Source organism: Bactrocera neohumeralis, chromosome 2 (assembly GCF_024586455.1).
Source record: "Bactrocera neohumeralis isolate Rockhampton chromosome 2, APGP_CSIRO_Bneo_wtdbg2-racon-allhic-juicebox.fasta_v2, whole genome shotgun sequence".
NCBI lineage: Eukaryota > Metazoa > Arthropoda > Insecta > Diptera > Tephritidae > Bactrocera > Bactrocera neohumeralis.
In genome coordinates this window covers 69699900-69722851 of record NC_065919.1, presented here as the reverse complement: position 1 = coordinate 69722851, position 22952 = coordinate 69699900, and the positions used below count along the sequence as shown (strand labels likewise).

The window sequence follows — 22952 nt, the reverse complement described above, 5'->3', positions numbered from 1 at the left end:
AATTAAGCAATGAATGAATAACGAATCTTTTTGTGTGATGCGTGATTTTTGGCAATTTCCATTTACTTTTGCCGGCTGCTATAATCACAGATGTGTTTAATACCGGCTTGCATCAGCTGGTCTCTCTTAACAGTATGCCTAGAAGAACTGTAAAATTTTATAATTTTTTAGGTATATAGAACTTTTGAATAAGTAATGAAATAATTTCCACAGAATTTTTTGTTACATTCAATCCTATACTTAGATATAAGAGCATGTTTCTTATATCGTCCATATATATAGCATATTTATAACAAAAACTCTAGAAAAATCACACCTCATTCAAATGGAATATTTTTAGAGCCCAATTGTAGGCAAACTTTTCCGGTTCAAGTGAAAAATTAACTTCTTTTTGGAATTGTTTTCCCTAGAGTGTTACGAAGGAAAATCTTCCTTGTCTACGTTAAATTGTGACTAAGTTTTTCCTAGTTTTAAGGCAGAAGTTTGTATAAAAGAATTTTCTTAAAAGGGATCCAAGTATTCCATGAATGAATTTTATATAAATGCTTACCAAACTCTTACTTGCATACTTATAGGCGCTATTTGGAAAATGATTTAAATTTGTAAAAATGCTAAAAAAAGGAATAAAGTTCCATTTTTGAGACATAAGATTCAATCGTAAGTATTTACAAGCGATTATTGAAAAAATATACAATAATAAGAATTATGGCATAACTTAAGGAGAAACTGTAATTACTTCTTATTAGAGGTTTGATGTACATATATAGCCAGATATATATTTTTATATATTAGCTTCATCTGCTAGGAAGTTCAAGTGCTAATGAATACCGTAGTTAATTTAGTCCGATAAAGAACATTTGAATACTTCCAGGACCAGTATTATAGCAGTAAAATTTAATTACAAAAAAATTTTTCACTGACGTTCATGGGATGAATTACTGAAAAACATATTTAGGGAGCTTATTTAAAATTCAAACACAGATTCAACATGTAAATAATAAACGGCAACCTAAAAGAATGCACTTACTTTAGATAAAGGTGCAAAATAGCATACAATTGGGAGTTGTCGGGAAATAAAGGCTTAGTAAAGTATTATTAGTTATTAGAACTGAATCTACATACCAATTCTTAAACTTCTTTTAAGTAAATATTTATAACCGTGTAAAAAATTATTCTAAGTGTCAGAACAATAATCAACAAAATATTTATGTAGTAAAAATCATCGAAGTATATAGAGAAGATTTAAAAAAGTTGAATTTCATTCAATTTTCAGTGAAGCATATCTTTAGGATGCTAGTGAACTATTAAATTAGCATCCAAAAGATATGCTTCACTTTTAGAGAGTGCTTTGAGTGTATAGACATAGCACTTTCCCTCACTTTTTGTTAAGCGAAGCATACCTTTAGGATGCTTCATAATTTAAAATTTTCTAATAATTACAAGCACCTTCTGCAAATTACTTGAGCAATTTTTAGAACCATTTTTTTCTTAAGTGAGATGCATTCTCAAAATATTAAACAAGAAAAATTTTATTATGATATGTAAATTATAAAATATTTGTAGACAAACGATAACACATGTTTAAGTATACTTTATATAGTTATATATATATGGGCATATATATGTATATATATAAATATATAGGTTTCTTAGTTTTGACCGAATATATTTCAAAGATTAAATATGAAAAGCTTACATTATATATTAAAACGTATCACTCTTTAAATAATCAATTCTTGCTTAAGCCGAGACCTTTTCTCCTCAAACCCACACATTTTTCTCAAATCTTTTTACGCGTTCTACACTTTACCGTATTTTTCGCCAAACAAAAATAATCGATTTCTACCTAGCATACGTGCACAATAAGCGACCGCTGTCAGCTCGTCACCTTACCTTTCAAATCACATGCTTTACAGCCCGAAAGTATGCCACAAAATGTACTTTGACCGGGTTAAAGGCGATAGACGACAACGCTGGTTGGTAAAAATTGCTGGCTAAACGTAAATAAACAGCGACAAAAAAACGACAAGAAAAATGTGCGAAAATAAACATCAAAAGGGAGGCAAAAACTGGTAGTTAAATACGCAACAAAAAGCGCCAGGTACTAGGGTATATAAAGTGCAGTAAAAGTGGAAAGTAAGCAAATAAGCAAGTTGTAGCCACATTGGCGCAGCATGCTACAACTTAATGCGCCGGGGCCACTCGCAGCACGCAAAGTGCAGCGTCATCATCATTATGATCACAACGATGATTACTGTTTGTGTCCGCTCACCCGCTCACAGGTGCTGGTGTTACGGCAGGACTCCTTGTTTCTTTTGCGCCGCGCGCACTGTTGACGTGGCTTGCATTTTTGCACAGTAGTTTCTAGTTGTTGTTGCTGTTGTTGTTTTCTCTCTACCTTTTTTTGCTAGTTGCCTTGCCACCGTCACCGCCGCTGCCCTTTAGCTGTCACTGTTTATTTGTGATTCCAGCGGTTCGCTTGCTGTTTTAATTTTGTTTTTAATGTTTCTGTTGTTGCTTCGTTGTTTTCTAAGTCCGTTTTTGACGTAAAGTAGCAAAAATTTAGCTCAGGATTTTAATCCTTTTAGCAGTCGAGCGCGCGCTCCGACTGCGTGACATCCGCTTGCCGCGCTGCGTGTCGCCTGCTGTGCCTCGGTGTGTGTGTAGGGTTAAGGCGTGTCTGTGTGTGCGTTGGGACACAGTGGCGCCATGGCGCACTTTAATGTTGGCGCAATTTGTTTGAAAGGCTTAGGAGTAAAACATCTTAATCCAATTAGTAGTAATGTTGTGCGATTTGAACGCCACTGATGATGCTGCATTCCGTTTGCGGAAGAAAAATGAGAGAAAATGCCGACAAGAAGTGCGCTGCTTGCCGTTAACCTGGGCTGAGGTTGCAGGTCTTTTGTCTATGCGTGTGGGTTTTCCTGTAAGGGTATCTTCTGATTTAGAGTGAAGATTAATATAAAGTTGCTAACAAGAAATGTTGGTGAGAAAAATTAAATTAAATAAGCTCTTTAAGCTGCTTAAAAAAATTAGGGTAAAATGAGGCTCTAGCTTGAACTCAGCCCTGAAAATTTTCTAAGATAGGTTATTATGTGTTTATTTGATATTGAAAACAAGCTTTTTTTTAGATATTTGAGAGCCCGCTTGAATATCTCTGATTTATATCTATAAAGCTTCTAAAATGTAAGAGTGAGTGATTCAAACAGCGATCCAAAATCGCATTTTCGCGCAATTAAGGTCTTAATTTTTATGGTTACAACAGAACCATATCTATAAAAAGACTTTGCTATTATATCACTTGTGAATAAAGAGCCTGTTAAACGCCAAGTGTCTTATGAAATATATGTATACTAGAGCAATGCTCTCAGCAAATAATGCTCACTCAAATAACGTTTTAGTTTCCCTTAATTATCACCAGACAAGTGTTTAAAAGTCAGACATTCGCGGTAAACTAAATCAATAGTTAAAGATGGCCATGAAAGCTTATCGCTTGTTTAAGGATTTCTTATAGTAAAAAGTTCGCAGAAACTTAAGCATGGAAAAATACTATTATATTGGCTTTAAGTATCGCTAAAAAAAAATCTTAAATCTGGTTGTTAGATTAAACCTTCACAAAGAATCACAAAAAAATTTTGATTTGACTGGCATATACACACCATACTTTTCTTATAATTGCATAAGGCTGGGAGCGTTACCCCTTTTTTAGCAGGGTTGCTAACCTGCTTATTATCCGACTTGTCACCAATTTTTGTAATCAGAGAGGCTTGCTGTCAGAAGTGAAAAACTTAACGTTTTTATATTTTTTCCACCACTTAAAAGTAGTTCAACGATAATTTTATATTTAAATCAACGAAACTGAGAACCAATCAGTTATGCTCAGTGATATTCAGTGTTCGCTCTCTTTCTCAAACCTAAATGGTAGTAGTCACCACTTAGCTAACACACCTACCTAACGAGAATATCATATAAAAATCTTCGTACTATTTTAGTATATCAATAGTTTTTTCTTATACATTTTTTACATATTTTTATTGTACTAAATTTTCTACACCCTGAATAAGGTATGCTAAGTTTGCCACGAAATTTGTCACACCCAGAAGTAAATGTCGGAGTCTGCATAAAACATATATAGTTTTCGTGATATCGATCTGCAATTTTGCACACGTACTTTCCTTCTCAAGAAGCTGATAATTTGTCGAAACCGAATATATCGGACCACTACAGCATATAGCTGCCATACAAACTGAACCATTCGGATCAAGTGATTTTATGGCAAACTTTTCCATTTCACAAGTTATCTTCACTAAACTTGGCATGGATTATTTCCTAAAGAAATAGTGTAAACTTTAAAGAAATTGTTCACAACGGTCGACTATAGCATATAGCTGCCATATAAACTGACTGATCCAAATTAAGTTCTTGAAAGAAAAATTTTTGTTTGGTGAAGGATATTAAAGCTCCGGTCCTACCGAAATTCTTTCTTTCTTGTTTTGTTCATATATACAATATTTCGAGTTTCATTTGCCTCTTTAAGCTGAAATAATTCAAATAAATCAAAATTGAATTGCAATTTCACAATATCCGTTTAAGTTCGTGTGCACTTGCGCTTTTCAATATAAGACTTACTCGAACAATACATATTGATTTAACAAAGTTAACTGTAAATTCGGCATTTGCAATTTTACGTTACCGTTTTGTTTGAGCAGCGTATTTGAGCACCACTTGTGCATATTGTTGTTGCGCTGGCGCTTCGATTTCTAAACACAGTTGTGAAATACGCAAATCGTTGGGAAAGCAAACACTAAATATTTTATTGTATAAAAAGCAAATATATTTATGTAGATACAAGGGCATGAACGCAGATATATAACGGTAAATTTATGTTACAAAGGCATATCAGTGCTGTCATTGAATATTTTGGGCGAAATTTATTGCATTTGTGATATTCGCCAGCAGCAACGCTAACCCTAAACACATCGTACTTTCGATTACCGTTATATATGAATATTTGCAAATGCTTGTACATTTATATTTATATTTATTTATATAAATTTGCATGGCACACAAAATTTCGAGTAAATCTAAGCCCACTTATGGGCCATGCAAATATATGAAAATGGCAATATATTGAACTGTCAGTTTAGCATTCAAAGATTTGGCATTGTATTAGTTTATATGCATGCCTATATCGGGTGTCATATATTTATTTGCTTACACAAACATTTATTATTTTGCGCTCACATACATTTATTTTATATTGTATGCTTTCCTATACAAATTGATTGTCTCATGTGACATTTTAAATGGAAATTCTTGTCGTAGATTTTTACACTCCAAACGACATTTGACGTTTTGACACAGACAATACAACAAAAGTGGGTAAGCGTTCGAATGTGTGTGCGAACTGTCACATCGGTATTGTTTGACAATCAGCTTTTTGTTGTAACTACTTATGTAATCAGTATAATATAAGTAGAATCGATTCGTTTTCTTGCTGCTTGCATCAGCTGTCATGTAAATATCAAGAAATTGTTGTAACAGTAATAGCTAGGTATATTTATATCATAGAATTTACGAAAATCTTAACTGACTTGCACTTCTGCTGTCAGAAAATGTTGACTCTCAAAACTGGAGTAAAATTCATACTGACAAGATTTTCATATCGCTCGGCAAGGTTAATACAGTAAATTCTTTTCTTTATGTTAGCGATTTACTAAACGTCTTGGATATGCAATTTCTGTGTCGTCTTGTTCAATAATTAAAACAGAAAAAATTATTAAACTTATCTTCAATTTAATACGAGTCTATATGTGGTTTAAGCGTTTTTTTCTATCTCCATTTGATTTTGTCACTCGAATGTATTTATGTCAGTACCTCCGGCGGTTTACGAGTGAGCTCCATTGGCAATTTCCCATTTTTCGAAGGTGGAATAGTAAGGGTAGGTGCCCTGTTATGACCCTGCAATGTTGCTAAGCTCCCTTTTGCCTAAGAGTAAGAGCTTTTTGGTCTATCCACCATCAACACCACCACAAAGTAATTTTCTAGTGTGCTCCTTGTCGTGTTTATGTTCCGAGACCTGAGATGTTCTGTTAGGGAGTGGGCCGGCTCGTCTGCCTTTTCATTTCCTTATATTCCTATATGATCAGGTACCCGGATTATATTAACTGTGTTTCCTGCAAAAAGTCTATTGATTGTCCTCTTGCATAACCTAACACAATGAGACTTAGTAATGGCGCTACTTATAGCCTTAATTCCCGCTTAGCTATCAACTAGAATGTTTATGGACTTTCTGCTTAGAGCAGAAGCCCACTGAAAGACTGAATTGTAGGCCTTGAAGCTGAATTCCGTGTATAGATTACTACAGAAAAAGCCCGCTCCTGTTCTTTTTTACCCTTTGATTCGATTCGTTAGTGAATATGTAGATTTCGCCATCGGAACTGTCAATCACAAATCCTTGGCCCGATCTTCTTTACTGGGGAATTAAAATGGTGTGTTTAGTTTCTCGTGGGTCCCGAAAGTGTATAATTTCTCGATTTAGTTAAACAAGATATGAGTTTTGAAGTTATGGTAATATGAAAAAAATAGAAAAGAATTCGGCTGAGGATCCTCTCGGTACAATTAAGAACGCATACTTGGGGAGCCTTTCTCAGAGGTGTCTATCAACCAAATTTTTCAGAGTACAAAGCACGAATACAAATTCCTATGAATTCAGTTACTAATTAGAGATTTTTATCGATAACTCTGAAAGCGAAAAGTATGCATAGCCGACTCAAACTATTTATCATGAATTTTATTTGAGTGAATCTTTTTCCGTGTAAATTATATTGTAAACAGCTGCTCAAGTAAATTAGCAAGGGTCCTCCATTCAAGATTCTGTTTCCTAGAAAAGTATTTATCAGAAATGAAGTAAATTTTGTGGCCATTTCACAACCGTCATGTCCCAGAATAATTACTAAGTAAAATACGAATACTATACCATCAACATTCGGACGAAAAATCATAATCTCTGTACTAATACAACAAAGCATCTTCCTCACAAAAACAATATTGTTGCCAGACATTAATGAGTTTAATTCCGAAAGAGAAAAATAAGTGGTTTATTTCAAATATTTACACGCAATGACCCAATCGTATTATGTCTGCAAATATTAGTAGCTTTTACTTATGAAAATGCTACTCCTTTATGTGCCTAATCTTACATAATAAGTATAAGGAAAGCCGCTTCTAAGCTGACGCTTTACTATATAAGCCTCTTTGACTAAACAAGAGAGTAAGAAATTGTATAAAAAAGGTAAGACTAGAATATGTTCCTTTCTTTTCCGTCAGACCTTGCTCTCATAGCAGTTACAAATTATCCCAAGTCGGCCTAATCCACGACATTAGGTAACTCATTTGTTTAAAAATGGTCGCATAATTGAATTCACTGCGTCGGGTTGCAACATGCAGACGCCGTTAATGTCCTCAGCGCTCAATGTGCTAATACAATGAAAACGGCTGTGTGCGGCATTAGGATCAACGGATTAGTGTTGCCACGCGCTCTTGGCCCCCATACACCAACAATGTCTACACAACATTTTTTTTCCATTTAGTAAAGAGTAGTTAAGAGCTACGACAACACACTACTCATTTGTGTGTGTGTATGTTGCTGGATGCTGTTAAGCGCCTGCTTGCGTGAAGGCGGCTTTGTTTTACGTTTCGCACTATTCTCCGCAAACGAGCGTTCCCTCGCGCCGCAATTCTATTGTCAATTGTGGGACTTGCGGTCGTATGGCCAACACCAATGTCACTAATACAGTGTGGCAGCTTCCCATAGCAATTTGTTTCCATTTCGTTGCTTCTGTTAATTTGTGCAGACAAAGAACACTGATCTTAGGGGAAAACAAAAGCGTGCCAAGAGAGTTAGAGTTGTACAAAGTGCTGCGAAAAAAAGAAAGCAAACTGCGAAAGAAGGCAAAAAAACACAAGGCACTTTAGCGCCCCACTAAATGACTTCATATACTTAGTAATCCTACTAGGCCTGGCAACCGAAAGTGAAGCACAAACACGAAAATAAACACACCAGTGCGGCATGCAATGGTGCTGAAGTTGCTTTGTGTGGCAGTATCGTGGCGCTGTGAGGGTTGAAAGTTGGCCATGAAAGCCGCAGAAAAAATAGACACATAAAGTGTTGACAGAAAAAAGGGGATTAACAAGTTAATCGGAAACACACACAACGCAAGGCAAGTGGGAAAACATGTGCTCTTAGCTCGATGCGAATACCATATGTATGAGTATGTAGTTATTTTCTAATGGTGGTAAAAAGAGTGAGTGTATCAAGTTAGTAGAACAATTGCATAATGAAGACGAGCTTTTCCATAAAGTTTAGCTCTAAGACCTCATTATGAGCTTTGTTGTATGGTCGATCACAGAAATATAGGCAAAAATAAATTTCTAATTTCATAAAAGCTTTGCAAATAGGTTCTAAATTATACCTGGCATGTACTAGAAGCTTTCTAAAACCCTTGCTTAAGCTTTCTAAAAGTTCTTTTATTGAGATTTCTGAAGCATACATAAAATAAGTTCTTTTGTAATTCCCTAACATCTTAGCAATTAAGAATAATGTAGCCTTGCATATAGTAGAAGCTTTCGAAAGCTTTGCTAAAGTTTTTAAAAGTTCTTTTTTGAAACTTTGAAACATTTTTAAAAATTCAATTTTTTTGTTGCATACGACCAATGTAAAGCTTTTGTCATGCGCTTGGAAAAAGCTGTATGTTTATGATTTTTTACTAATGTAGGAATATAATTTCTTTGTTAGTAGTGAATAAAACAAAATCTTGTTTTAAAAATCTCATAAAATTAGAAAAATACGTTATGGGAAGTTTATGTGTGAAAGCTTTCAGTTTTTGGAACTTTTAAGTCACTTGAAGCTTTTAAAAGCTCAAAACGCTTCGAAAGCTTTTATTGCTCTAAAATTTTAAGTCACATGAAACTTTTAGAAGCTCAATTTTTGGAAACTAAGCATAACAAAATAATTTTGATATTTCAGTCTGATAGTTTTCACTCGAATTACTTTTTGTTGTGCGATTTTGGTAAAATTTAGTTTCTTAGTTTCAAATGTGTCTGAAAGTTTAAGCATTTTTGTTGCTTCGAAAATAGCTATGTTAAAAAGTTTGCAAAAAAACTTAAACTTATAAATATATGAAAATGCAGCTATCATTGACTTATTTGGCAAAAGCTCTGAATTTTTACTTGTAGTTTTAGTGTTGAGAATCTACTATTCAATTTCTAAACAAAACATACTTTATAGAAGATGTCATATTGGTTAGAAATTTTTTTAGAATATTATATGTTAGTCAATGCTATGATTTTCCAATTTGATATCTTTTTGCAGTTTTCTTGCTTGAGAGCTTTAAAGCTTTTTAGAGATTTTGTTTTATGTATATCTTAAGGCAAATTCAACTGATGTAAGTGTTATTTGTTATTGTGATCTACTTTTGGTATTTAATTTTCGTTACTTACAAGCTTTAAAGCTTTTTAAGACGTGGCTCAAATTAGCTTAAGGCAAAGTCAGCTGATTCAAGAAATACTAAATTTTATGATAACTTTTTGGTATTTACACTTTCAGTGCTTACAAGCTTTTGAACTTTTTATAGTTAATCGTGTGGCTTTTTTAGAAAACTTTACTTGATTTAAGGGAGTATTTTAGTCATAAGCCCAAATTTCAAGCGTTTTTGGCAATTGATAAAAGATAGCATTTGAGATTTTTACATTCATTTATTATCATTTCAATTGAAGAAAACGGGACATTTATTTAAGCAAATATTAATGTTTTCTTGAAGTAGAGGGGAAAACAGGCCATTTCTTTATTTCCAACATCTTTTTGTGATCATCTGAAAAAATGAACATCTATGAATTTTCTTAGATTTCTACAAATTAGTATACTAGAGTACTCTCTTAAGGCGTCTTAATAGAAGCCAATTAATTTTTTAGTTGAAATAATCAAATTTTAAATGTAAGAGAAGTATTTATACAAACATAATTTTATGCAATTATTATGTAATATTAATGTCTAAACGTATGTATGTCATACAAAGTCATAAAGCATAACATAATTTTTCACTCCTTCTCCTCTTCTCATACTTTCAGCATCTATCTAGCTGCTGTCCTCTTCTCTGATAGTTTTCACTGAACTTGACAGACTCACTAAAGCTATCTCTAGCTCTTGACGCGTTTCGAAAAGACAACTGTGCTTCAACCACAATAACAACAACAAAAGCATTAACTATACTAACTTCAACTAAAGCAAAAACTTTTACAACACAGCTGAGGTAAGTTTCAGTACGCAATTAAATACATGCAAATTAAGCACACACACAAGCACACATTTATGTACATATATTTCTATATACATATATACACGTAAATATACATATATGCACGCTCATTATGCAAACGAGTTGCAGGCCAGCTAAAAGTAGACTAAGTGGAAGTTTAGAATATTTAATGTAGAACTTTCTAACTACAATGGAGCATTTTAAAGTTGTCAACTATTAAAAAGCAGAAGCGAAAGTGCGACTAAAAACATCAATAATAAACGACTGCATGGCAGAGTATGAAGGAAAATAATGGAAAACGAGCGTCATGTATTTAAACACTGGCATACTTTGTGGCGTTTTGATGGAGAAAAGTTTCGCTCGCACACTTTTGAACAAAGAAATGAGTTTCCTTTCACTAAAAGAGAAACTCGCGCATTAAATTTTCACGCAAGAGTCCACAAAATGCGATTTCGACGCACGCATAAATAAGCCTGATTTAATTGTATGCGTTCTTAAATGAATCAACGCACACACGACAGCAATCACAGCTGGGTCCGTGGCGCCTCAGATGGAGCTTGGTGAAATGTGCAGTGGCATCGTTTATGCAGCGCTTGCCGCATAAAAATTTCATAATTTACAAAATTAAATGCAATCGCATGCAAATCCTGCGCATTCACTGCCTTCTGGAGGCTTGTAGCTTGGCGGAGCTCTGGTTAGGTATGCAAGCACTTAGCATGCGACAGCATGTTTGCAGCAACTTGCAACATTTGCGGTAATGTGTAGAAGTGGCAGCGAAGCACAACTCTTGCATACACTTCGCAGAATGTTCGTACGTCACGCAATTTCCGTTACGCGTTTTGCATTTTAAGTTATGTCATTTATGCGCACACATACACACGCATGTACTGTACTAGGTGGAAAGACGCAAACACTGTCGCAGTGGCAATCATTTGGCTATAAATTTCTGTAAAATGTCACTTTCACGCAGCGGTTGTGCGGTCTATGGATCGGTTGCTTCTTGCACGGTATTCATTAAATGGCGCGCTTTGGTTGCTATTTTCGAAGCTTGTCGTGCCGGTTGGTGTTGACCTGCTTTTTATACTCTTGCCACATGTTATTCTGTTCACTACTAACCGATATAGATATAGGCTTATAGTATATAAATGATCAGGATGACGAGAAAAGTTGAAATCCGGGTGACTGACTGTCTGTCTGTTCGTCGGTGTAGGCTATAACTTGAGTAGAAATTAAGATATCTTGATGAAACGTGTCCTTGGCAAAAAAGCAAGATGGAGAGATCATCGTAATCTGACCGTTGACATATCTACAAAACGCCATTAAAGAAGAACTTATAAGGTGCCGTAACTAAGAACTTAAATAAGATATAGAACTGTAGCAAAGGTGTTGTGTGTCGATTCTCCTTTCACGCGTCTTCTCCAAGATTTGGCGCATGGTGAATATCTGGTCGGTTGTTGATTTGCCAGGTCTAAAGCCACACTGATTAAGTCCAATCAGTTTGTTGACGGTGAGCTTTGATCTTTCACACAATACCCCCGATAGAACCTTATACGCGATGTTGAGGAGGCTTATCTCACGGTAGTTGGCGCAGATTGTGGGGTCTCCTTTTTTGTGGATTGGGCAGAGCACACTTAAATTCCAATCGTTGGGCATGCTTTCGTCCGACCATATTTTGCAAAGAAGCTGATGCATGCTCCTTATCAGTTCTTCGCCGCCGTGTTTGAATATCTAAGCCGGCAATCCATCGGCCCCCGCTGCTTTGTTGTTCTTCAGGCGGGTAATTGCTATTCGAACTTCTTCATGGTCGGACAATGGAACGTCTGCTCCATCGTCATTGATTGGGGAATCGGGTTCGCCTTCTCCTGGCGTTGTGCGTTCACTCCATGCCACTGGAGGATGGAGTCATGTGTAGAAGTTCACGCAAGTGAGGAAAGTTCTGTGATCGCCATTCACTTGGGAGTGGCCAAAAACGATTCTTTTACATATGGCTCAAACAGCTGACTACTTCCGGTCTTTGCCAAGTATCCTCTGGGTAGCCTAAGAACATCCGTTGAGGGCGAGCTAAGGTGAGAAGGCGAAACATCCCCTGTACTTAGGGTTGTGCGCTGGGTTATTATTATTTTATTCTATTTTATTTTATTTTATTTTAGTTCATTCTTTACCACAAATATCGGTCGATAGGTGCAATATATAACTGATATTCAGGAATAATATTTTTCTGGCAATGATATGTACGTGTCAAAGATGGGTTGAATTATGTCAATTAGTTCCCTCAGCTCCCGTATACCTAATATAAGGATTTTCGATCTTCCAGGTGACTTTACACAGCACATATCGGCCAACACGTGAGTTATCTCTATGAAAATGAAAAAAATTGTTTTATTGTTAGCAGTGTGTCTTTGTGCCTAAAATGGATAAAATTGGGCGAAAGCTTAAGCTAGCTTCCATATAACAAACATATCAGGGTGACTTAACTCCATATGATCAGTGATGGTACCATAATGAACCTCAGGGCACATTTTATTAGTATGTCGCATATTAATATTGTAGTAGTAGTGTTGACAAAAATAGAAAATATCGGGTCGATACTACCCTTAATTCCCTATATGCTAAATTTCTAACAAAATTTTTGTCGAGTCGTCGGTCAGCTATAAGTTATATATATATATACAGTTGAAATTCCATAATTCGAACTTCTATAACTCGAAGTTCTCTATAACTTCAACATGTGAATTGGCAATAGAATTCAAATTCCCTACAGAGTTCCTTCCATAACTCGAAGTCTCTCTAATAAGAAGTTTTTTTATAGATTATGGTGATTCGAGTTAGGGAAGTTTAACTATATATAATTGCTTGGATTCCTATCCTCTGTTTGGCGGTTTGCACCTTAAGGTACTTCCCTAGCTTTGATTCTTGCAAGTCGCTAGAGTATAAAATATCCGTTTGCACCTGAACTTAGCCCTTACTTGCTTGTTTGTTTTTTTTTAATCATAGGCGTTTTGATGTTTTTAAAATCCTTATCTACAAGTTTTAAAAATTTCTAACAGTTGGGTTGAAATCGTTTAGCAGCTTCAGCGGCAATATCTGTATAATAAACTATTCCAATTTTTTTGCTGACAATTTCTTATTTTCTTAAACTTTAATAATAAAAAAAGTTACTGATAAAATAAGCTTAATAATTTTTGTAACAATGTAATAATTAGTTGAAATACTTTAGTACAATTCTAATGAAAATTGTGTCTATATCCTTAAGATTCTCCAATTCTGCTTCAAATATATAAAAATAGTATTGCGATTTCTGTATTCTCCCGTCTTCTACTCTCACACAGTTTCTCTATCTTGCCCTCATTCTCTTTATTTTTTTCTTTGACTCGATTCAGGTATGATCTTAGTGAGTTCCACACAAGTAAGTCCGTAGATCTGAGAAGTATGCTTTCACTTAAACTATTTCATATATATTTTTTTAAGACTTCCGTCTATCATTTAGATTTTTTACATTTAAATACATATGTATGTAGTTAAACAATTTGGAAGTTGGGCATATGCAGGAGAGGGATTCTATATGTTCTATTTTCGCAATTTATCATATACCGCTTTTCTATTTTTCATACTCTCCCTTTCTTTCCCACTCTTGCTTTCTCGCTCTTACTTTGCTCTCATAAATTTTAAAACATTTCTTTCTTGTTTTGCTCAGGTACAATGATATTGACTCAGATGAGCATTTGGTCTCAAAAACCGGACAAAATTATTTAAAGTAATTTTATAAAGAAAAGTGAATAAAAATGCATGACTGAATATAATAATGCAATATATTAAAATAAAACAAGTAAGAAAGGACTAGGAAAGGGTCGACCAGATTGGGTCTATTTTTGCTCAGCCCACATACTACTAATATGCCACATACTCAAAAAATTTGTCCCTCGGTTTCATTTAGGTAGCTTACAACCAATCACCAATCGTATGGAGCGAAGCCAGGTGGATGTCCGAAAATCTTGGTAATAGTAATAGGGGGGGTGGCGTCAAGTTTTCGCGCAGTTGTATCTAGTTTAGGCGCAAAGACACACTGTTATGAATAAAATATGTTCTGCAATTTTCATTGACTCAAATATTGGCGGATATATCCAGCATAAAGTGACATAGAAGTTCTATAATCTTTACCTCAGGAAAGTATTGACCCGATTCAACCCATTTTTGATAAAATGAAATACTATTGTCAGAAAAGGATTCTGTGTGAATTTCAATTTATATTAACTAATTCTTTATTTGTGTACTGGAAAGTGATAGAATCAAATGGAGTTTTAAATTGTGTTATATTGGGAGTAGGCGTAGTTACAATCCATTTTTGCTCACTTTCACAGAGTTGCATAGTAATATGAAATGAATGTTACGTTCCTAACTTTTCGAAATCGTACGGTTACTTAGGTACTAAAAAAAAAATCAATTTTGAGTAGTATCGCTCAAGTTTGTAATTCTTACTTTTGTCCGGTTTTTGAATGAAAATGCGACGGTGAGAACTTATTGCCGTACTACAGATATTTGCTATTATAAAACACATTTTCAGGAAAATTATTTGAGCTATGCTTTCGCTCTAACGGTACAAAATTTGAGCGTATAGTATTAACACGAAGATGATTGGGTATAATTTTGATATTACTTAACAGTATTATTTTGGATTTTGATCTGATCTGCGAAATTTGGACTTCACTCCACTCTCATTGCTCAAGGACTAAACGCAAATCAGCCGTTTAACATTTTGTTTTACTATAGAGTAGTTCAACTAGAAAATAATCTGTGAAAGTGTCCATTACTTCGACATTTACGAAGAGTTTTGGGAGTGCTGGACTATAAATTTTTGATTTGAAATCATTTCTAAAGAACCAAGTCTCAATTTAATGTCGAGTTTACGGGTTTTGATGAAGTCAGAAACAATCGGCAGCTCAGAGATTCATCTTGTGGTTTAAGTAATGCACTTTTATGTTTTTTATATTTATTAAATATAATATTTACATTTTAAAAATTATAAATTGACACTTTTGAAATAAATTACTATTAAATCAACACAAAGAAATATTTTGGTTGCCTTTACGCGCACCAGAATTATTAATTTTAGGAATAAGAAAACAAGGTAAATATTCGGTAAAAAAAATTTAGCAAGCATTGCCCTAAAGAGGTCTCAAAACAACGTGGTTAAATTAGCATTGCGTCATAATACATAACACGAAAGTAATATTTTTGTGCAAAGAAAAATATAAACAATTTGTTGTAGAGAAAACTTTAGCGAACTCAAACAAACTTAATTGCGCACAATCGCCAACTTTTTGCAGCCGTGTTATTATATTTACAGTTCACAATATTTTCGCTTCATTTGACGAAGTTAATTATTGCTGATATAATTGACTTTTTTCTCCTTCTTCTCCCCCACAACCACGGCACCCTCATGACCATCACCCTCAACAGCGCTGTTTGCTTACAAATTTTCGCTCCCAAGAACACTCTCGACCAACAATTTTCGGCGTGTGTTGCGCCACACTACTCACCTCTGCAGCTGCCGTGGCGTTTGCTGGCAATGAATTCCCTTTCAAATCTTTGCAAAATTTATGAACGCCAGAAAACAAAAAGATATTTATTGGACTTTTTCCACTTTTGGCGGCAGGCGGCAGCGGTGCCTCGTAGCATACGCGTGCGGATGTGTGTGAGCTTACTTATGAAGCTGCCAAATTTAATGGCAGTGCCACGTCTCCTTTTGCTCTTGCTCTTGGCTGTGTGGTAGTTGCTGCCGCTCTTGTTTTTCGGCGAAAACTTTGTCTGCGTAACCAAGCGGAAGTCATTCAGGCGCCGCCGCCACGGCTTGGTCCTGTCACGCGCCCGCACAAACAGCTACGTATCACATATATGTACGCGCGTGTGTGTGTGTGGTTCAACGGTGCACGCATACTCACGCTTGAGTGCTTACTTTGCGCCGTTATGCTTGGCGTGAGGGTAAGGGGAAACTAACATAAATAAATTTGCGAAAAGTGAGAAATCAAGCAGCGCTGTGGGGGTCGGAGAGGTGCGGAAAGTCAGCGCAATAATTTTTTGTTTTTTCTTTTTTGTTTCAAAGAAATCCATGCTTTTGGCAAAAGATTTCTTGTTAACTTTAAAGTGCGATATATTTTTGGTATTTTTTTTGTTTTCTTTTGCGTTTTTTTGGCAATTTTTTATGCGCGCAAATCAATACGAAATTCAATTTCCTTTCGAGCGTAGAGCGGAAACATAGAATATGAGCATTCGCAGAGATACACTTGTCATAACATGCCGTTATTCATGTTATGAATTGTAACACAAAGTTGTTTTTGTTACCGCGTAAATAAAGGAAGATGTGTGGGTTCACCGGTGCGTATACGTAACAAATGAAATTTCATGTTATACAATGCAGCGAATTCAATTTATGGCGTAGGAGTTGAATAACTTGATTAAATTAGTCAATTTTTTTGTATATACATATGTAATGTGTTTTTTATATTGTAAGAATACTTAAGTAATTAAAGAAAATTTAAAAAGTTCTGAAATTAGTTTATCTGAGCTTGAAAATTATTTTTTGAACATGGAAAATTGGTGGACAGTGGGAAAATCAAATATTCGCGGTGTGACTTCATGATGATCTTCGAACGTGTTGCATCGAATAAAGTTGAAACGTTGCCACCTGTTTCCAATTTTGAAATAAAAAACCAAATTCAAAATAGCGTCTAGTTGTTAACCATAATAGCTTACAGTTCAAAATAATAAGTGGTTTCAGTATGGATATCGAATTAAAAAGGCTTAAAAAGTTTTACAGTTTTTGAGAAAGGTAGCCAGATTTTTAAAATGTTGTTATTAAAAAAAATTGATCGAATAATCGAAAAACTAAAACTTTGATAGCAAAATTAATAAGCGTGAGAGGGTAAAAATTTAAAATATTTTAAAACATTTTGTATATTCTTTATATATAAAAATTACGTGTCACGTTGTTTGTCCGCGATGAACTCCTAAACTGCCGAATCGATTTTAGCAAAATTTAGCACACTGTGTCCAGTTCGAAACAACTTAGAAGATAGGACAGTAAAAACAATCCTTAAATAAAAAATACAATGAAAGTTCTATTATTTCGACGCTCTATTAAGCGCACATATCCATTAACCATGCCATTGTTAATGTTTATTAAGTACAATCTATTAAGCGGACAACGCTATTAACTGAAACAGAAAGGCTGTAAACCAGACACTGAGAAAGCAGCCATTCATTATCTTTTCCAATGGAATTTATTTGCATGAACATCAAGAACAATCCCTTGGACTCTTGTATCAACAATAACGTTTTCGCCTTTATTCGTAAATGAAATTTTCACTGTATTGAATAGTTTTTTATATGAATAATAGTATAAAATGTATACCACAGCAACGCTTGGCCAGATCTACTAGTTATTATATATAAATTATATTTAAAACATTTTTTTGAGAAAGCTTGCCACCTGTGCAAAAGTTTTAATAAATAAAATGGATAAAATTATTGCTATTTTATTTCATATTGGCATAGACATCAAATTAAAAGACGTTGAGCAGAACGTTTAATTGAAAGAAATTTAGACAGAGGTTGCCACCAGTTTGAAATTTCCAATGGCAAACCATTTTAGTATAAAATTATATAGTGTATAAAATTTAACATATTTGGGGTTTGTTTGTTTTATCGAACCTATCTTTTCATTAGTAACTTAAGGGGTATCCCAGCCTTGACGTAAAAAAAAAAATAAATTAAAAAATATATATATTTTTAATGTAAAAAAACGTGTTTATAATTTTTATAATAAATATTTTGTAATATTTATACTTTTTAATTTAATTAGAGGTTTGTTTCAAAATTGAAATTATTATTAAATAATTTGGGAGATAAACAATACCCACGATTTCTCAATTTCTACTGAACCGAATTATCTGAAATTCGTAGAGAGTCTTCTTAATAAACATGTCTATGTATCCAAGTATCCACACCCTCAAACTTAAATTTTTACTATTTTCAAAAAATTCCAAAAGATAAAAAAATTAACCAAAAATGGCTTTTCTTGTGAAACAAAGGGTTCTTAAAAAAAATTCCAAAAATATAATAATATGCAAAACGAAGGGTTCGTAAAATAAATTCCAAAAAATATAATTATATGCAAAAATTTCGAGCTTTAGCTTAAATTGGCAACCATAAATACCGCACAAGCCGAACGTATGGCGCTTTAATACTTTGAGGCGTAGAAAGAAATTTCGCAAATACAAATACAAATACTTAACAACACCCCCCGCGCAGGAAGAGATATAGAGCAAACAGTCAGACGTGGTTGCTGGCGAATAAAGCGAAAAACTTTGCCGCCCATAACTCACAAGTAGCAACGCACCGATAAACCAGTGCGCCCACGCAAATGCACAGCTGTGGCCCATAAGGTTGCGGACGCATAGCAGCTGAGTGCAATTTTTGGGCAGCAACACCCAACCAAACAGGAGCGTGTCACAGCGCAGCACACCGCAGCACACCACGCCAACAGATCAACCACCTCAGAGGCATCTTAATTTGAACGAACTTTTGCGCCGTTGCAACACTGCCTCACACACATACATACATGTGGCATTGTTTGTTCGGTGGCAGTAAAGTTGCGCTTGCCAAGTGCACACAAGCAGGCACACGGCTACTTATATACAAATGCATATATACGCGCACCTGCGCAGCGTTCATCTGCAATTTTATGCCCCACAGCAGCATTGCATTTATGGCTTTAAATTATTTGGTGTTGTTGCATTTACGGCACATTTACGTGCCATTGCCTTTCGTTTAGCATAGATGGATCTACATTCATATACTTGTTTATGTGCGTGTGTGTGTGTGCGCGTGTAATGTTGCAGAAATGGCTTGCTGGTTTATTTTGCGCCTCTGCGTCGCTCTCGGCGCGCTTTAACCATTTCCGAAATTCACTTACATACTCCACTTATATCAAACTCGCCGTTGTTGTTGTCGTTTTTATTACTAGCAGCGCATTTGTGCTTTGGTTTTTGCAATTGCGCGCTTTGACATTGTGCCTGCCGCACGCCGCCCCATCCACCTTCGGTTGGCTTGTTGTGGCCAGTTAGTTGTTGTTGCTGCTGCCAGGGGACCAACATGCCAACGATTGCCGCACACATTTTTGACTTGCCAAACTCGCGCCTCGCAGTAGTTTGGCCGTTTCAATGAAATTTGTTTTACAGATTTTCCATGATTTGCGGTTTTTGGACGGCGGTATCTCCGGCAAGGCTCGAGGCCTGCGCGTCTGCGTCAACCCCCGCAGCTTTTGTGTGTGCGCGCGTTCGGCTGCTTGTGGCTTCACTGCCACATGTGGTGGCATTGCAATTGCAAGCAACAGCAACAAAACAACACTTAACAGCACACAGCCAACAACAACAACAATAACTGACTTCCTACCAGTCCACCCAGCAGTACTGAGTTTCAACCGCCGTTGCCGCTTTCTATGTAATGTACGGTTGTTTGTGTTTTACATGTATGTGTATTTGTTTATGTGTATGTGTATGCGTGTGTGTATGTGGTCTACCATGTACCGTATATCACTTTTATCGCAGCTCGCTTGAATGCAATCCTCTGCATATTTTATTCAATTTATGTTACCCGAAATTTGTTGTTACCGTTGTTGTTGTTACTGTGCTGCAAATTAAACAGTTACGTGACACGTTTGCATGCCCCAATTCAGTTGCGCCGATTTTAATATTTAGTTACACATTGCCGATTGAGTGGTCGTTGCCTAGGTGTGGGGTGCAGGGTCCGGTGAACCGAGTTGCGTGTGTCTTATCGCAAATTGTTGTTGCTTCAATATAAATATGTTGCGTGCACTCGCACAAATTGAAAATGAACACAAGCATTTAATTGATAGCATTTCACTTGAATATTAATTTTAATATAAAATATTCAGTTTGCGTGACTTGAGATAGAGGCCGCCGTTTGCGGGGCACATGAGCCGATTAGCGGTCGTAAGAGTATTAATTATTTTTATAATTACACGCGAAAGCAAGTCGATTGATATATTTGAACTCAATTGCAATGGCGATAATGAAAAGGCGCATAGCCGTTAGACGTTAGGTGCTTAGGAGAGGCTTAAGTGTTACGAGAGTCATGTTTTTTGATCATTTTTCAAGCTGCTCTGCTAGAAGATTGTAGTGCCTTACTTCACAATCAATACAGGTTAAGTCAAATGAAGGAAAACACTTCCTACGTGCCTTGTCATCTTCCCGCACCTGGCGTAGAGCATATCGTCTGCCGTCGTACCATCTGAAAGATATTATTTTGGCCTTTATCTTCGTTCACCGAACGTCTAGTCGCTAGTCGGCACATTTGGATTCTGCCGTTGTAATAGTCGCAGTGAATTGTCACTACAAGGGGTCCAATAATCTTTGCCTTGGGTACCTGTTGCTGCGGTCCACTACCACCAGGCTTGCATTTTCCACAGGTTTTGTGAGCTTCCTTCCCCATTTCGGCGATGGGTCAAACCTGCATTTCAGGATTTTGACTCCGCAAAAGCATCTTGCTCCATCACATTGACAACTTGGGTGCGCTTGGCTCAGCATACATCCTCGAGTAGAGAGTTTTCATTAGATTCATTGCCGGTATTATTCACCGCTCTCGTGTCATCTGCGGTAAGCAAAACGATCAAATATCGTTTTGGAATTTCACAGGCTGCTGTCACTGCTTTGGATGTTGTCGGCTTGTCTCTCGCATACTTGATTTTTAGTTTCTTCTTCGTGGAGACCGTCAGTTCGGTCTCTGTAATGCTGACTCTTTTAAGCAATATGCTTCTCCATACGATTAACTAGTGCTGGATCCGTCGCATTAATGGTATGTGTAGCGAAGTGTGCTCGCCAGGAACTGTAACCAACTGGGAGAATAAACTGCTTCCCCGCCCAGGTCAACTGTTCCAACACGCTTCCTTTCAGCTTGCTTTTGCCTCCCAGTCGGTTACAGCTCCTGACCCCATATACCATGCTTTTGCCTACAATCTCTTATCGCTCACTTCTTTTTGGTCCTGTATTGTTGCAAGAGTTTAAACCCTTTACTGATCAGAAAAGCCAAGAAATTCTTCTCCTACTTCTGCAATTATATTCACAGCGCATTCCTGGTCCGAGTCTTCATGAACTGTGGCAGTCGTGCGCTGTTGGTCTGGTTTAGCGGAAGTATTTTATACAGTATTACAGTTATCGCTTTCTTTACAGTGGAAATATGGGCGCTGGGGATACAGCTCAAAGGATCGCTATGCCTGTCGGTGGTATCAGCATTGTATCCCATCGTGCTGATATCCGAGTCCATTACTTCTTTTTCCCATTTCCATAGTGAGTTTTAGATTCCTGGATCTCTACCCGTAGCGTTTTATTTTGCAATGGCGTAATGATTGATATTTTAACACATCCACCTCCGTCTGAGATGGCATATAAAGCAGTCCAGCATAATGGAATGAAAATATAGCAGCTCTTGCTAGATATCGCTTGACTACCTGACTGCCATGACTCAGCCACTCCAGTGGCAGCTTGAAGCCACAACAATACACGAAAACCCTGCCCAGTCGACACTCGAGCGGTGGATATAGCTAAGAGTCGTAGATTACATTAATATGCCGACTAAAGCATAAACTGCTCACTAACTGATTGATTCAAAACGATAGAAAGATGTTCTTATACCCTTCCATCCTATAAGAAACACACCTGCGAAGAGTATATAGCTTCAGTACAGCCGGAAGTTAACGTTTTTTTTCTAGTTTCGTCTTATTTTATTTATTAGAACTTTCTAAAATAGGATTTCAGAAGATTTTGTTTCCAAATTTGGACCAATTCTAACGTAACATAATTTCATCACCACACAGTGGTGACTAATAATAATAACTAATCTCAAAGTGGCGCGACAGCATGGCCCAATTAGTAAGCTTTGTCACCGACGGCACACCCACAAAACAAATTCACATTGGCCACCAACAGATAGCACCAATGAAGCGCACGCAAATATTATAAGCCAATGTCGCAGTCAAAGTATAACAGTAAATTCAAAAACAAATAAATTAAAAATGACAAACTAAGTGAAAATGCGATGCCGTTAAGTTGGTTTAAGCCACATCAAATGAGAGACAAAACAAAGTTGGCGCTGTATATGCAGAGACAAATGCAAAATACCGCCAAATCTAGCAACAAAAATGACAAGTGCCGAAAATTATAAAATAAACAAGCCAAATAATAGAAGAGGGTTAATGGAGGCGCGCAATGTGCGCTATACTTTTTGACGGTATGTTAAGCCCCTGCCAAATAACGCAGCCAAAGTCGGCGCTTGAAGCTTTAAGCTTTATGTCATTAAAATGAGCGCCTAAAATAAACAAAAACAAAAATTAAAATACAAAAACAAAAAACAATGGCGATGCATAAATGAAAATAATGGATGAATGCTGGTCCGGCAAATTAGAGAGCAGTGGGTGTGACAGAAATTGGGAGTTTTTGAAAAGTTTTTGGAAATACGAAAAAGCGGAAAAAGTATGAAGTGTAATAAGTTATATGCAGAATAAGCTGGCAAATAGCCAAAGTATTGTTTAAAAATAATTTAATAAATGGAAACTTTCAATTA

General features: G+C 36.1%; 1 protein-coding gene across 9 annotated transcripts in view; it reads left to right on the top strand.

Moving 5' to 3' along the window:
- Positions 1 to 22952, top strand: part of LOC126766257 (complexin) — a 364713-nt gene that overhangs the window by 20726 nt on the left and 321035 nt on the right. For all 9 annotated transcript variants that reach the window (XM_050484139.1, XM_050484136.1, XM_050484133.1 and 6 more), the window contains exon 2: positions 10129 to 10310. The gene's annotated coding sequence lies outside the window, so the exon portion shown is untranslated. The remainder of the gene's footprint in view (positions 1 to 10128; positions 10311 to 22952) is intronic.